Here is a 14156-nt window from a genome sequence, read left to right as displayed (position 1 = left end):
CTGAGCCACAGTCAGCTCCCAGTCTTTTTTTAATTGTTGACTGTATAGAGTTTCTTCATCTTTGGCTGCAAAGAATATAATCAATCTGATTTCAGTGTTGACCATCTGGTGATGTCCATGTGTAGAGTCTTCTCTTGTGTTGTTGGAAGAGGGTGTTTGCTATGGCCAGTGCATTCTCTTGGCAAAACTCTGTTAGCCTTTGCCCTGCTTCATTTTGTACTCCAAGGCCAAATTTGCCTGTTAACTCTGGGTGTTTCTTGACTTCCTACTTTTGCATTCCAGTCCCTTATAATGAAAGGACATCTTTTTTGGGTGTTAGTTCTAGGTCTTGTAGGTCTTCATAGAACCATTCAACTTCAGCTTCTTCAGCATTACTGGTTGGGGCATAGACTTGGATTACTGTGATAGTGAATGGTTTGCCTTCAAAACAAACAGAGATCATTCAGTCGTTTTTGAGACTGCATCCAAGTACTGCATTTCAGACTCTTTTGTTGACTATGATGGCTACTCCATTTCTTCTAAGGGATTCCTGCCCACAGTAGTAGATATAATGGTCATCTGAGTTAAATTCACCCATTCTAGTCCATTTTAGTTTGCTGATTCCTAAAATGTTGACGTTCACTCTTGCTATATCTCCTGTTAACCACTTCCAATTTGCCTTGATTCATGGACCTAACAGTCCAGGTTCCTATGCAGTATTGCTCTTTACAGCATCTGACTTTGCGTCTATCACCAGTCACATCCACAACTCATTTTTGTTTTTTCTTTGGCTCCATATCTTCATTCTTTCTGGAGTTATTTCTCCACTGATCTCCAGTAACATATTGGGCACCTACCGACCTGGGGAATTCATCTTTCATTGTCCTATCTCTTTGCCTTTTCATATTGTTCATGAGGTTCTCAAGGTAAGAATACTGAAGTGGTTTGCCATTCCCTTCTCCAGTGGACCACATTTTGTCAGAACTCTCCACCATGACCAGTCTGTCTTGGGTGGCCCTACATGGCATGGCTCATAGTTTCATTGAGTTAGACAAGGCTGTGTCCATGTGATCAGATTGGCTAGTTTTCTGTGATTGTGGTTTCAGTCTGTCTGCTCTCTGATGGAGAAGGATAAGAGGCTTATGGATGCTTCCTGATGGGAGAGACTGACTGAGGGGGAAACTGGGTCTTGTCTGATTGGTGGAGCCATGCTCAGTAAATCTTTAATCCAGTTTTCTGTTGATGGATGGAGCTGTGTTCCCTCCTTGTTATTTACCTGGGGCCAAACTGTGGTGGCCCCTAAGACTTCCCTGGTGGCTCTGATGGTAAAGTGTCTGCCTATAATTTGGGAGACCCAGGTTTCATCCCTAGGTTGGGAGGAGCCTCTGGAGAAGGAAATGGCAACCCATTCCAGTACTCTTGCCTGGAAAATCCCGCGGATAGAGTAGCCTGGTGAGCTACAGTCCATGGAGGTCACACACAACTGAGCAACTTCACTTTCACTTTTTCACTTCCATCGCAAACTGTGGTGGAGGTAATGAAGATAATGGCGACCTCCTTCAAAAGGCCCCATGCACGCACTGCTACACTCAGTGCCCCCAGCCCTGCAGCAGGCCACCACTGACCCACGCCTTAGCTGGAGACTCCTGGACACATAAGGGCAAGTCTGGGTCAGTCTCTTGTGAGGTCACTGCTCCTTTCTCCTAGGTCCTGGTGTGCACAAGGTTCTGTTTGTGCCCTCCAAGAGTCTATTTCCCAGTCCTGTGTAAGTTCTGGCAGCTCTATGTTGGGGTTAATGGTGACCTCCTCCGAGAGGGCATATATCATATCCAAGTCTGCTGCACCCAGAGCCCCTGCCCCTGCAGCAGTCAACTGCTGAGCTGTACCTCCACAGGAGATGCTCAAACACAGTTCTGTCTCAGTCTCTGTGGGGTCTCTGGGTCCTGGTGCAGACAAGGTTTGTTTGAGCCCTCTGAGCGTCTCTGGCTGGAATGGGGTTTGATTCTAAATGCAAATTCGCCCCTCCTACTGTCTTGCTGGGGCGTCTCCTTTGCCTTTGGATGTGGGGTATCTCCTCAAATTCATAATAAAAAGCATTAACTCTTTCCAAAGTATAATATTGATATAATATAGTTCCAATCAGAACTATAATAGTTTTGTTTTGTGGAGGGTCTTTTTTTTTTGAGGAGCGGTAGTATTCAATTTTAAACTTTATAAAATGATTTTAAACTTCAAAGTTTCTAGAAAAAGTAAATCTGTGAGAACAAAAATCTTTTGAAATCATATAGATTACAGAGACATGATAGAGTTCAGATTAAGCTAAATATATTTGTGAACTTATATGACAGAAATGACATTTAATTCAGGGGCTTGTGAGTAATGTGTTCCATAAATGGTGCCAGCTTTTAATGTTGAATTTTACCTGAGCCCCGTGATCCTGGTAAATAGTGAAGGTTAAGAAATTCCCTTACTCTTTTGTGTTCTTCTGTGTTACTCTTTGCCTACAGCAAAGATCCCCCCTTCCCTGTATGACTTTGGACTCACAGACACCACTTGTTTGTTGACAACATGGCCAGACACAGACCCTCCAAATTCTCATTCTTTTCCCCCATAAACATTGATTAAACACAACAAAATGCTTATTAGTCGAACTTTAGCCAAGCTTCTCTCTTTCCTACAGGTTCCTGAACTCTGCTTGCCCTCAAGACTGAGGAAGCTCAGAAAAAATGTGGAACATGCCCTTTTCTCAGCATCTCCTGAGAACTGGCTGACCACAGTGGACACTCTCCTGTCAGATGCCATTGGTCATTTCCCTGATTGTGCAGGTTCTCTTCCACAGAGTCTGCTTATCTTGGCTTGCCTCCTCCTTATCCTCTCTATAAAAGAAAAGCCTTCTTCTGTTTGGTTTTGAGATGCTTGCAGATTTCTGAGATGGGGATTCTTCCCCTATTTGCAATAGCCTTTCTTTCTAGTCTCTCCCTATCCAAGGCTGGATTTGTTTCTATTTGATGTAGCAACAATGAAGCTTGATCTTAATCTCATACCATACATCAGAGTCAATTTCAACTAGATTAAAGGTATAAGTAGAACATTTTAAAACACAAGTGAAATAAATGTTAAGACTATCTTTTTAGGAGTACTTGGGATGGAGAAGGGGTCTGTGCAAGGCAGGAAACACAGAAGCCAGAAAAGAAAGCTTTTTAAAAAAAAAATGTTTATTTTTGGCTGCCCTGGGTCTTTGTTGCTGTGCTTTCTGTAGTTGTGTTGAGTGGAGACCACTCCTATTGCAGTGTGTGGGCTTCTCATTGCAGTGGCTTCTCTTCTTGTGAAGCATGGGCTCTGGGTGCATGGGCTCAGTAGTTGTGGTGCATGAGCTTAGTTGCTCCATAGCATGTGGAATCTTCCTGAACCAGGGATCAAACCCATGTCTCCTACAGGCAGATTCTTAACCACTGGACCACCAGGGAAGTCCAAGAAAGCTTATTTTTGATGAAAGAATACATTTTTCTAATTATAGATAAAAGGACACCTACAAAATGCAAAGGACAAAATGAGTTGGGGGAAAATATTGCAATGTAACAAATATCTCTAGTTTACAAAGAGCTCTTACAAATTGATAAGAAAAAGACAAATCACTGCAAAGAAAACTTAACAAAGGCTAGGAAGATTTGCAAAGAGAAAAAGCTAAATTGTCAACAAACAGAAAAAGAGCCTCAGTTTCACAAGTGGTCAGGGTAGTGCAAGTTAAAGCAGTTAAATTACCCCTCAGATTGGCAAAAATTAGAGCATCAACATTCAGTGCTAAAGATTTGCGTTGGTGGACTCATACTGTGCTGGTGGGAGTTGGAAATGCTAAAATATTTTGGGGAAGTGATTTGGCTGTATCTATTCAACAACACAATACCCTTGGATTTAATAGTAAAACTTCAAAATACAGGAAGCAAAAATTGACTGGTGCAATGAAAATCTGACTTACCAGTACAGTGGGAGATCTCTCTCACTAACTCAGAGAGCAAGCAGAAGAAAATCATCAGGAAGAACATACACATTTTAAATAGCTCAAGGGCTTCCCTGGTGGTGCTAGTGGTAAAGAATCTGCCTGCCAATGCAGGAGACACAGGAGATGCCGGTTCAATCCCTGTGTCAAGAAGATCCCCTGGAGAAGGAAATGGCTACTCCAGTATCCATTTGGCAATTCCAGTATCCTTGCCTGGAGAATTCCATTGACAGAGGAGCCTGGCAGGCTGCACAGTCCATGAGGTCGCATAGAGTTGGACACGACTGAGCAACTAACACCATGTCGACTAAAAAAGTATAGTCACAATCTGAAAGTAGAGGGTTATTTTGTTTGGTGGGAATGTTTAGGACTCTGAGCCAGGGAGACAGCATCTCAGTAGCTCCAAGAAAACTGCTCCAAGGAGGCAAGAAAGGAAGTCAGGCTATATGCAAGTTTGCAACAAAGGGAGCAGATAGTCTGAACACCACATATCAGGTATCAAGTTAAGGAATTTAGCCTTCTATGTATGGGAAGATGCAAGCTTCTGGGCTCACCGAATTCATTCCTTTCACGTGCACCTCAGCTATTTGGGGCCAATCTGTTTCCTTGTTCACCTTGCCTCTTGTATTTCTCCAGCTCCTCAGCAATCACTATGGGGGGTGGCAACGCCCACTGGATGGCAGTTTTGGGAGCGATCATTCACGTTTGGAGGCCAGAAATAGCTGATGGCTCTGACATTGTAGAAGGCAGTGGCAACCCACTCCAGTACTCTTGCCTGGAAAATCCCATGGATGGAGGAGCCTGGTAGGCTGCAGTCCATGGGGTCGCTAAGAGTTGGACATGACTGAGTGACTTCACTTTCACTTTTCACTCTCATGCATTGGAGAAGGAAATGGCAACCCACTCCAGTGTTCTTGCCTGGAGAATCCCGAGGATGTCAGAGCCTGGTGGGATGCCATCTATGGGGTCGCACAGAGTCGGACACGACTGAAGCAACTTAGCAGCAGCAGCAGCAACAGTGACATTGTTGTAGCCTCACATTCCTGGAAACAAACTCACTCAGAAGGACAATGCAGATAGTGGAGTGCAATTTATTACACCGGCGGGCCCAAGGCTGAGTCTCCTCTTAGCCAAGGACCCCGACTAGTTTTTGTGAAAATCTTATACACCCTAAGTGTACATGTTCAAACCCACCGCCTCAAATTCTCTGAAACTAGTCTGAACAAATGAAAAGAAAGATACAAAATTAACCAGTGATTCGTATGCCTTAAGCATAGGTAGTTAACAGTGGACAATTATCAACAGGCCTGTGGTCATACCCCAACAAGCATAATAGAATTTATGATTCTATTCGGTTACACAAATAATTAGGGTATTCTTTTAGCTGACAGAGAGTCTAGGTAGGAGCCCTGGGGCTCTTCCACCCCCAGGGTCTGGTTTTCTAATTGTATGTCATTTCCATAGATACTGGGCATATAGCTCAAAGTCCACAGTCCGGCCCAAGATGGAGCCTGTTCTCTTTCCTCCTTCAACATTTCTTGTTTATTAATATGGCAGGAGATATTTTCATTTCACAACTAACACACACAATAACAAGCTCAAACCAATAAACACATATGCTAAACCCAACAGCTGGAAAACACAGTCGTTTCCATCAAGTAATGAAACATTGCCGAAAACTGGGTCCCATACTTGAGGCTCAAGGCAAGTTTGAGTCTTGGAGAAGTTTTGCAAGTTTGACACTGGATTTCTAAATAATCCTTGGGTCAAAACGGGGAAAGAGTTACAAATTAGCACTTGAAACTGAATACTAATGAAAATGTATCAAATCAAAACTTGGAACTTGGGGCTTTCCTGGTGGTCTAGTGGTTAATAATCTACCTGCCAATGCAGCGGAAACCGGCTCCAAGATCCTACATGCTGAGGAGCAACCAAGCCCCTGTGCCACTATTGAGCCAAAGCTCCGTGACTACTGAAGCCTGGTGCCTAGAGCCCGGGCTCCCAGAGAAGCCACCTCAATAAGCCGACTCGCCACAACTAGAGAAAACCTGCAGCAGCAAGGAAGAAAACCAGCGCAGTCCAATATTAAATAAATAAATCTTAAAAAACAAAGAAAAAAACCTTGAAACCTTGGCTATTCAGAAGAGAGCTTTAGCCTTCATGCTTATATAAGGAAATAGGGAAGCCTGAGTACTCGAGTTTTTTCTTGTTTTAATGGATGAAATGTCCCATTACTGATGTCACAAGCCCCCCCCCCCCCCCCCCCACACCACTGCTGCGTGCACAGATACTTGGTTTCTGGCGCTCAACCACCTCAGCTCCCCGCGCCCACAGTGTTTAAACTCTCGCTGCGGGCGACTTCCGCTTCCTGGCCTAAATTTGACACGTATTATTCCCCCCATGGCAAATACCCAGGGTCGGTGACAGCCAGAGCCGGGCGATGCCCCCAGCCGACGGGTGGACAGAGGCGCCGTCAGGTGGGCACCCAGCGGCGCCCGGGGCTCTGCCGCCGCGAGCCGCCTGCACGGATCAGGGGCCTTTCCGCACCTGGGGAAGTGGAGCGGGGGTGGGGCTGGGGAGGGGGCGCCAGGGTCAGGCCAGTGGCTTGGAGGTGTCTTTCTAGCTAGGATAGGGGAGGGGGCAGGGGGAGTTACTACGTGTGAAGATGCCTCGGCCCCTGGGGATACGGCCGGAGGGCGGGGCCCCGGGACCCAGAGAAGGGAAGACACCAGGCCTATGCTTGGGGTAACGGCGGAGGATGCGGCGCAGGAGGGAAGAGTCTGGGAGCCGCAGCCCGACCTGCTGGGCCGGATCGGCTCCCAGGAAACCCCGCCGAGGCAGGTCTGACGAGGGACCGCTGGTGCCGCAGCCGCAGAGATGCCCACCCTCTCAAGATGGCGACTCCCGGAGAGACACTCCCAAGAGGACAGCCATGTTAGTGGTCTGACAAAGTCACTAAAGAAAATTGGAAAGCCCGCCTCTCCTCTGACACACACAGACACGCGCACGCACTGACACCTCGTGAGTGCACCGGGTGTAATTGGGGTGGACGGCGGCTTCGGCGTCGACACTGAGCATGTGCAGTGTGAAATCCAGAAACGTCAGCGTCCCGCAGAGGCAGTTTCAACACTTTGGGCTCTGGGGCTGAGTTTAATTGAGATGGCGATTTAGCAGCAGTAAAGCATTGACATAATTATGGGGGCGTTAGGACATGGCTTTCTTGCTCAGTGATGGTACTCTGTGGGGTGAGTAATGGGGCTTCTCTGGAGTCTGTGAGGTGGTGCATAGAGCGACACAGGGGTTTGTGGGTGAATGATGGAGGCAGTAGGGAAAGTAATAAACAGTCTGTGTGCTGAATTTTGGGGAATCTGTGCGGTCAGTGACACAGAGTCTATAGGGTGAGCAGGGGGCATTGATGAGGTGAGCGATGAGGAGCCTGTAGGGTGAGTGATGAGCCTCCTTGGAGGCCACTGATGGGGTAAGTGACTGGGTCTATGGGATAAGCAGTGGAAGTCTATGGAGTGAGTGATCAGGGGTAAGTGGACTAAGGAATGGGGACTGTAGTGTGAGTGATCCAGTGTCAGAGATGTGATTCGAGCTTTGTGAGGTTAGTGCTTGGAGGTCCTGTGTAGCGAATCATGGGCGTTCTGTCAGGCGTCATGGGGATTACTGAGGTTATGTGATGGAGCTGTCTGTGAGGTAAATGATGAGGTTCAGTGATGTGAGTGATGAGGATCTTTTGGAGAGTAATGGGTGGTCTGTAGAGTGAATGGTAGAGAGCCTGTGAGGTGAGGATTGGAGAATGAGCGAGTGGGAGAGAGTTTTTGAGGTGAGTGATGAGGGCCGTAGGATGAGTGTTGCAGGGTCTATAAGGTATATGGTTGGGTTTATTGGGTGGATGGTCAAGGTTTCTGTGGTGTGAGTGATGGGACTCTGTGGGATGAATGATACATTTATTTGGGACTGTGGATAGTGATAGAGGGGCCTATTAACCCCATGCTGTGATCAGTGGTTTTAGAATTGAGATGTGATTGTTTCCAAAACCTACTTTTGACCTTCTTGGTCCTCCTGTATCTTTGTTTCCTGTGTCATTAGTTTCTGCCCTTGATTTCAGTATCTCTTTAGATTTTTTTCTTTTATTCCTATTTTTTAATTCCTAAATTGAATCCTTATCTCAATTAATATTCCATAATTTTTAGTATAGGCATTAAGTCCATGAATTTTTCTCTAAGAACACTTTAGTTTCATGTCACAAGTTTTTATATGTAACACTTCCACCATAGTTTATTAATAATGTTTTCTAATTTCTGTTGTGGTTTTCTCTCTGATTCCTTATTTAGGTATGAGATTTTTATTTCCCCCGAAGTTGAAATTTTTGTTATTGATTTCTAAATTATAGCCAGAGACTGTCGTCTGAGTGATCATTAGGTGCAGGAATGGATGTTCCTTAAAGTGGATGGTATGTATTGAAATTTCAGTTAAATTATTTTCCAAAACTTTGGTAAAAGTACATCTCCCACTAGCAGCATATAAAAGGGCTCACTCCAAAATCATCTCCCGCACTGATTGTTGCTGCTTTTTAAATTTCTGCTCTGAGGGCCAAACAAAACAGTATGTAGTTTACTTTGATGTGCATCTTCCTGACAACTGGTGGCCGAACATCTCCTATTTATTGACCACTGAAATGTATTTAAAAATTTTTTATATCCTCTGCTCTTTTTTTCCTTTATGTAGTTTGTCTTTCTCACTAATTTATGGATATTAACCTTCTGTCATTTATTGTAATTTTCCCCTTTATCTCTCTTTATATCTTGATTTTTGAAACATGTCTTCATATATAATTAGAAAAGTAGTCATCTGATTAATTTTTCTTTACAAGTTCTAAATATCGTGTCTTGCCTAGTGAGTTCTCCTTGATTTGGCGCTTAAGTAAATATATGACTTAAATTTAAATTTTCATTGTTTAAGGGTTAAATTTTAATCCAACTGGAAAATTCTGGTGTGTGGTATGAGAGTTTAAAGTTTGTATTTTCCATTTGGTTAGGAAATTGGAAAGCACCAATCATTAAAACTCAGTTAAATGCCACTTTTGTCACATAAATTCCCAAATGTTCTATTTCTGAACTCAATTTTTTCTTCTGTATGTGTATCTACTCCCTTTCAAAAAACTGTTGTGACTTTAGGAATACTTTTAATATTTCATAGTGCTAATCCCCTCACTCTTCCTTTCTTTGGTTGTTTTCTTTAATATTTTTTAGCATTCTTTCATATGAATGTTAAAAACCACTTTATTTTACTTCAAAAGCAACCATTTAAACTATATTTTATAGTTTTCTTCTTATAGATTTAGGACCTTTTTTTAAAGTTCATTCTTAGATATTTTACACTTGATTTCACCGTCACAATAAATAGCACATTTCTCTATTTCCATGGGGGAAAAATATTGATTTAAATTTTTTTTCTTTTTTGTATGGTATTTCTTATCCAATCCAGTTATCACATTCTCATGTGAATTATAGTTGCCTTTTATGGTCTCTTAGTTTTTCTAGATATAATATCATGTCACGTTCAATTAACAATGATTCTCTCTCTCTTCCTTTCAAATATTTTTTTCTGATTACTTCATTTTCTATTGCATTAGCTAGAGCTTTCAGAACAATGTTGAATGATACTTGATAGAGAGAGAACCTCTATCTTGTTGCTAATTTGGAAGTGAAGGATATTCATTCATTCATTCATTCATTCATTCAACAAATGTTTGTTAAATACCTTCCCCTTTCCAGATACTGGATTTGAAATCCTGCATGGCCACTTACTAACTACATGATCTTTTCTTTTTCTAACAGCTTTATTGATATAATTCACCTTCCACAAACTTCAACATTTAAAGTTTACAATTCAGTGGTTGTTAGTATGTTCAAGTTGTGCAAATCACCCTCATAATCCAATTTTAGAACATTTCATCACCCCCAAAAGGAAACATTGTACTGATTCCACATTCCCACCCCATACCTCCAGCTGCAAGCAGCCACTGATTTATTTTCTGTCTCTATAAATTTGCCTATTCTAGACCTTTCATATATATGGAATCAAACAATATATGCTCTTCAGTGGCTATCTTTTTTCACTTAGAATGTTTTCAAGATTCATCCATGCTATACCATGTATCAGTACTTCATTCTTTATTACTGAATAATATTCCTTTGTGTCGATATACCTCATTTTGTTTATCCATTCATCAATTGATAGACACTTGTGTAGTTTTTGCTTTTTGACTACTATGAATAATGCTGCCATGAACATTTGTGTACAAAAACTTGTACACAAGTTTGTATATTTTCATTTCTCATGGAAGTGGAATTGCTAGGTCATATGGTACCTTTAAAGAACTGCCAAACTGTTTTTCAAAATAGTCGCACCATTTTACATGCTACCAGCGATATATGAAGGTTTTAATGTGTCATTTTTAACACTTTGTTATTGTCTGTTTTTTTTTTAATTCTAGCCATCTTAATGATTGTGAAGTGGTGTCTCATTGTGGTTTTTATTTCTATTTCCCTAATGAACATTGAGAATCTTTTGATGTGTGCAATGGACTGCATGTTTATGTGCCCCCTCCCACCCAAATTCACACCTTGAACCCCTAAATCCCAGTGTGATAGTATTAAGAGGTAAGGCCTTTGGGAGGTGATTAGGTCATGAGGGTAGAGCCCTCATGAATGGGATTAGTGTCCTTATAAAAGAAACCTCAGAGAGCTCCTTTCCACCTTTTGCCATGTGAAGACACAAGAAGATGGCTGTCTATGAATCAGGAAGCAGGTTCTCACCAGACACCAAATCTACTGACATTTGAGCTTGGATTTCCCAGCCTCCAGAATTGTAAGAAATAAATATTTGTTGTTTAAGCCAATATTCTCTAAGTAAAGTGATGGTGAGTGGGATTGCTGGGTCATATGGTAGTTCTATTTTTAGCTTTTTGAGAAACCTCTATACTGTTTTCCACAGTGGCTGTACCAATTTGCATTCCCATCACAGTGCACAAGGGTTCCCTTTTCTCCACATCCTTGCCAACATTTGTTATTTGTAGGCTTTTTGATAATAGCCGTTCTGACAGGTGTGTGGTGATATCTCATTGTGGTTTTGATTTGAATTTCCCTGATGACTAATGATGCTGAGCATCTTTTCATGTGCCTGTTGACCATCTTCATTTCTTCTTTGGAAAAATGTCTATTTAGTTCTGCCCATTTTTTCTGTGTGTTTTTAATTAGAAGGTAATTACTTAACAGTGTTATGTTGGTTTCTGCTGTACAACAATGTGAATTAGCCATAATCATGCATATGTATTACCCCCTCCCTCTTGAGCCTCCCCCACCGGATCCCACCCCTCTAGATCTTCACAGAGCACCCAGCTGGGCTCCCTGTGTTATAAAGCAGCTTCCACTAGCTAGCTATATACACGTGGTAGTGTATATACGTCAGTGCTACTCTCTCGATTCGTCCTATCCTCTCCTCCCCGCACTGTGTCCACTGTGTTCTTTATATCTGCGTTTCCATTCAGTAAGATATATTAAGAGAGAGAGGCCACATTTACCTAACTTTTGTCCCAGTATATTGTTATAGTTGTTCTATTTTATTATTAGTTGTTGTTAATCTCTTATTGTACCCAAATCGTAAATTAATTTTATCATAGGTATGCATGTGTATAAGAGATACAGCATATATAGGGTTTGGTACTATACACGGTATCATTTCTGCCCATTTTTAAATTGGGTTGTTTGTTTTTTGATATTGAGTTGTATGAGCTGTTTATATATAATATGTTGGATATTTCTTATCAGTCATATCATTTGCAAATGTTTTCTCCCATTCAGTAGGTTGTCTTTTCATTTTGTCAGTGCTTTCCTTTGATTACAAAAGCTTTGAACAATGTTTTGAACAGTGACATTGAACATCATTTAAACATTTTTTAATTGAAATATATTTTGAGATAACTGTGGATTCACATGCAGTTGTAAAAAAAATAATGCAAAGTAATCCCTTGTGCACTTTGCTCAGTTGTGACATTTTACAAAATTAAAGTATAATATACCAACCAGAATTGTGATCCTAATACAATTCAACCATCTTCGTCAGATTTCCTCAGTCTTACTCACACATATATGTGTGTACTAAGTTTCATACAATTTTATCACCTGTGAAGCTTTGTGTATCCATCACCATAGTCAAAATACTGAATGGTTCCAATATCACAGTGATCCCTAGCCTTGCACTTTTATAACCACACTGTTCACCTCTTGTCTCTACTAACCCTTGGAAACCACTGATCTCTTCTCCATGTCTAAAATTTTGTCACTTCAAAATTGTTATATTGATCAAATCACATAGTATATAAACTTTAGACATTTTTTCAGCTAGGTAGGAGAGATCCAGTTATTCTGCATCCTCACCAGCATTTTGCATTGTCAGTATTTATTTTAGCTATTCTGATATATGTGTAGTGATATCTCATTGTAGTTTTCATTTGTATTTCCCTGGTAGATAATAGGGCAACTATTTCATATCTTTATTTGCCATCTATGTATCCTCTTTGGTGAAATGTCTGTTAGTATTTTCTAATTGAATTGTTTGGATGATTTTACTGTTGAGTTTTGAGAGTGTTTTATATATTCTACATACCAGTCTTTTGTCAGATATGTTATCTTAACGTATTGTTCACAGTCAGTAGCTTGTCTTTTCATTCTCTTCATCTTTCCCATCCTCTGGTCTTTTTCAGAGCAAAGGTTTTTAAATTTTTGACAAGACCCAGTTTATCAGTGTTTCCTTTTATGGATTATGCTTTTGGTGTCCAATCTAAAAACTTTGCCATTCTCTGATTCTCTGACACCAACTGAATGTCCAACAACTCAATTTTTTAAACTTATTTATTTTAATTGGAAGCTTATTACTTTACAGTATTGTAGTGGTTTTGCCATACATTAACATGAGTCAGCCATGGATATACGTGTGTTCTCCATCCTGAGCCCCCACCTCCACGCCCCTCCCCATCCTATCCCTCTGGCTCATCCCAGTGCACCAGCCCTGAGCACCCTGTCTCATGCATCGAACCTGGACTGGCGATCTGTTTCACATATGATAATATACGTGTTTCAATGCTATTCTCTCAAATCATCCCACCCTCGCCTTCTCCCACAGAGTCCAAAAGACTGTTCTATACATCTATGTCTCTTTTGCTGTCTCGCATATACGGTTATCGTTACCATCTTTCTATTTTGACACTGCCTACCAGTATTCTTGCCAGGGAAATCCCATGGGCAGAGAAGCCTGGTGGGCTACAGTCCATGGGGTCTCAGAGTCAAACATGACTTAGCAACTAAACAACAACCATCTGGAGTTAGCATCAGATCCCATAAATTAAAGGCTCAATCCCACTGCCTCCACTTCAGATGCCAGTCACTGCAAGTCCCAGGCCACCCATACTTCTGATTTACTGGCTATAAATTGGGAGTTCCCAGGACCTCTTCCTCAGGTTTAGTAATTGCCTGAATAGCTCAGATATCAAGAAAACACTGTTTACCAGTTTATTATAAAGATACAACTCAGAAACAGCCAGATGGAAGGGATCCACAGGGCAACTTATCGGAGGAGAGATACAGAGCTTCCATGCCCTCTCTGGACATGCCTTCCTCACAGAACATCTATATTCAACCTGGAAGGTTGCTCTGGATGTACAATTGTTCTAGCACCATTGAGTTGTTTTACATGTTTGTAAAAAAAAAAAATCAGTTGGTCATACTTATGTGGGGCTATTTCTGAATCCTCTATTCTGTTCCATTGATATGCGTCTGTCCCTCTGCCCAAATCAGTTTTGATTAATATATCCATGTAGTAAACTTTTAATATTTATTAGGATGATTCTCCCACTTTATTCTTCTTAGTTAAGACTGGCTTATCTCTGGGTCCACTGGACTCTGTAGTCTACTGCAGAAGGTGTGGGTTCAATTCCTGGTTGGGGAGCTAAGATCCTGCTTGCCACATGGCATGGCCAAAAAAACAGAGACTGGTTTAGCTATTCTAGGGGTCTTGTCTTTCCATATAAATGTTAGGATATGCTTGTCTGTGGATGTTGAACATATTCTCACATATTCTCACCACATAGTCTCTTTGGTGAAATGTCTCTTCA

At 41.6% G+C, this 14156-nt stretch overlaps 1 protein-coding gene across 1 annotated transcript in view; it reads left to right on the top strand.

Moving 5' to 3' along the window:
- Positions 1-6556: 6556 nt before the first annotated feature.
- Positions 6557-14156, top strand: part of ZNF41 (zinc finger protein 41) — a 44927-nt gene continuing 37327 nt past the window's right edge. The window contains 1 exon segment of the mRNA XM_013976505.2: positions 6557-6910. The gene's annotated coding sequence lies outside the window, so the exon portion shown is untranslated.

Source organism: Capra hircus (genome assembly GCF_001704415.2).
Source record: "Capra hircus breed San Clemente chromosome X unlocalized genomic scaffold, ASM170441v1, whole genome shotgun sequence".
NCBI classification, from domain to species: Eukaryota; Metazoa; Chordata; class Mammalia; order Artiodactyla; family Bovidae; genus Capra; species Capra hircus.
This window is presented reverse-complemented; position numbering and strand designations above follow the sequence as displayed.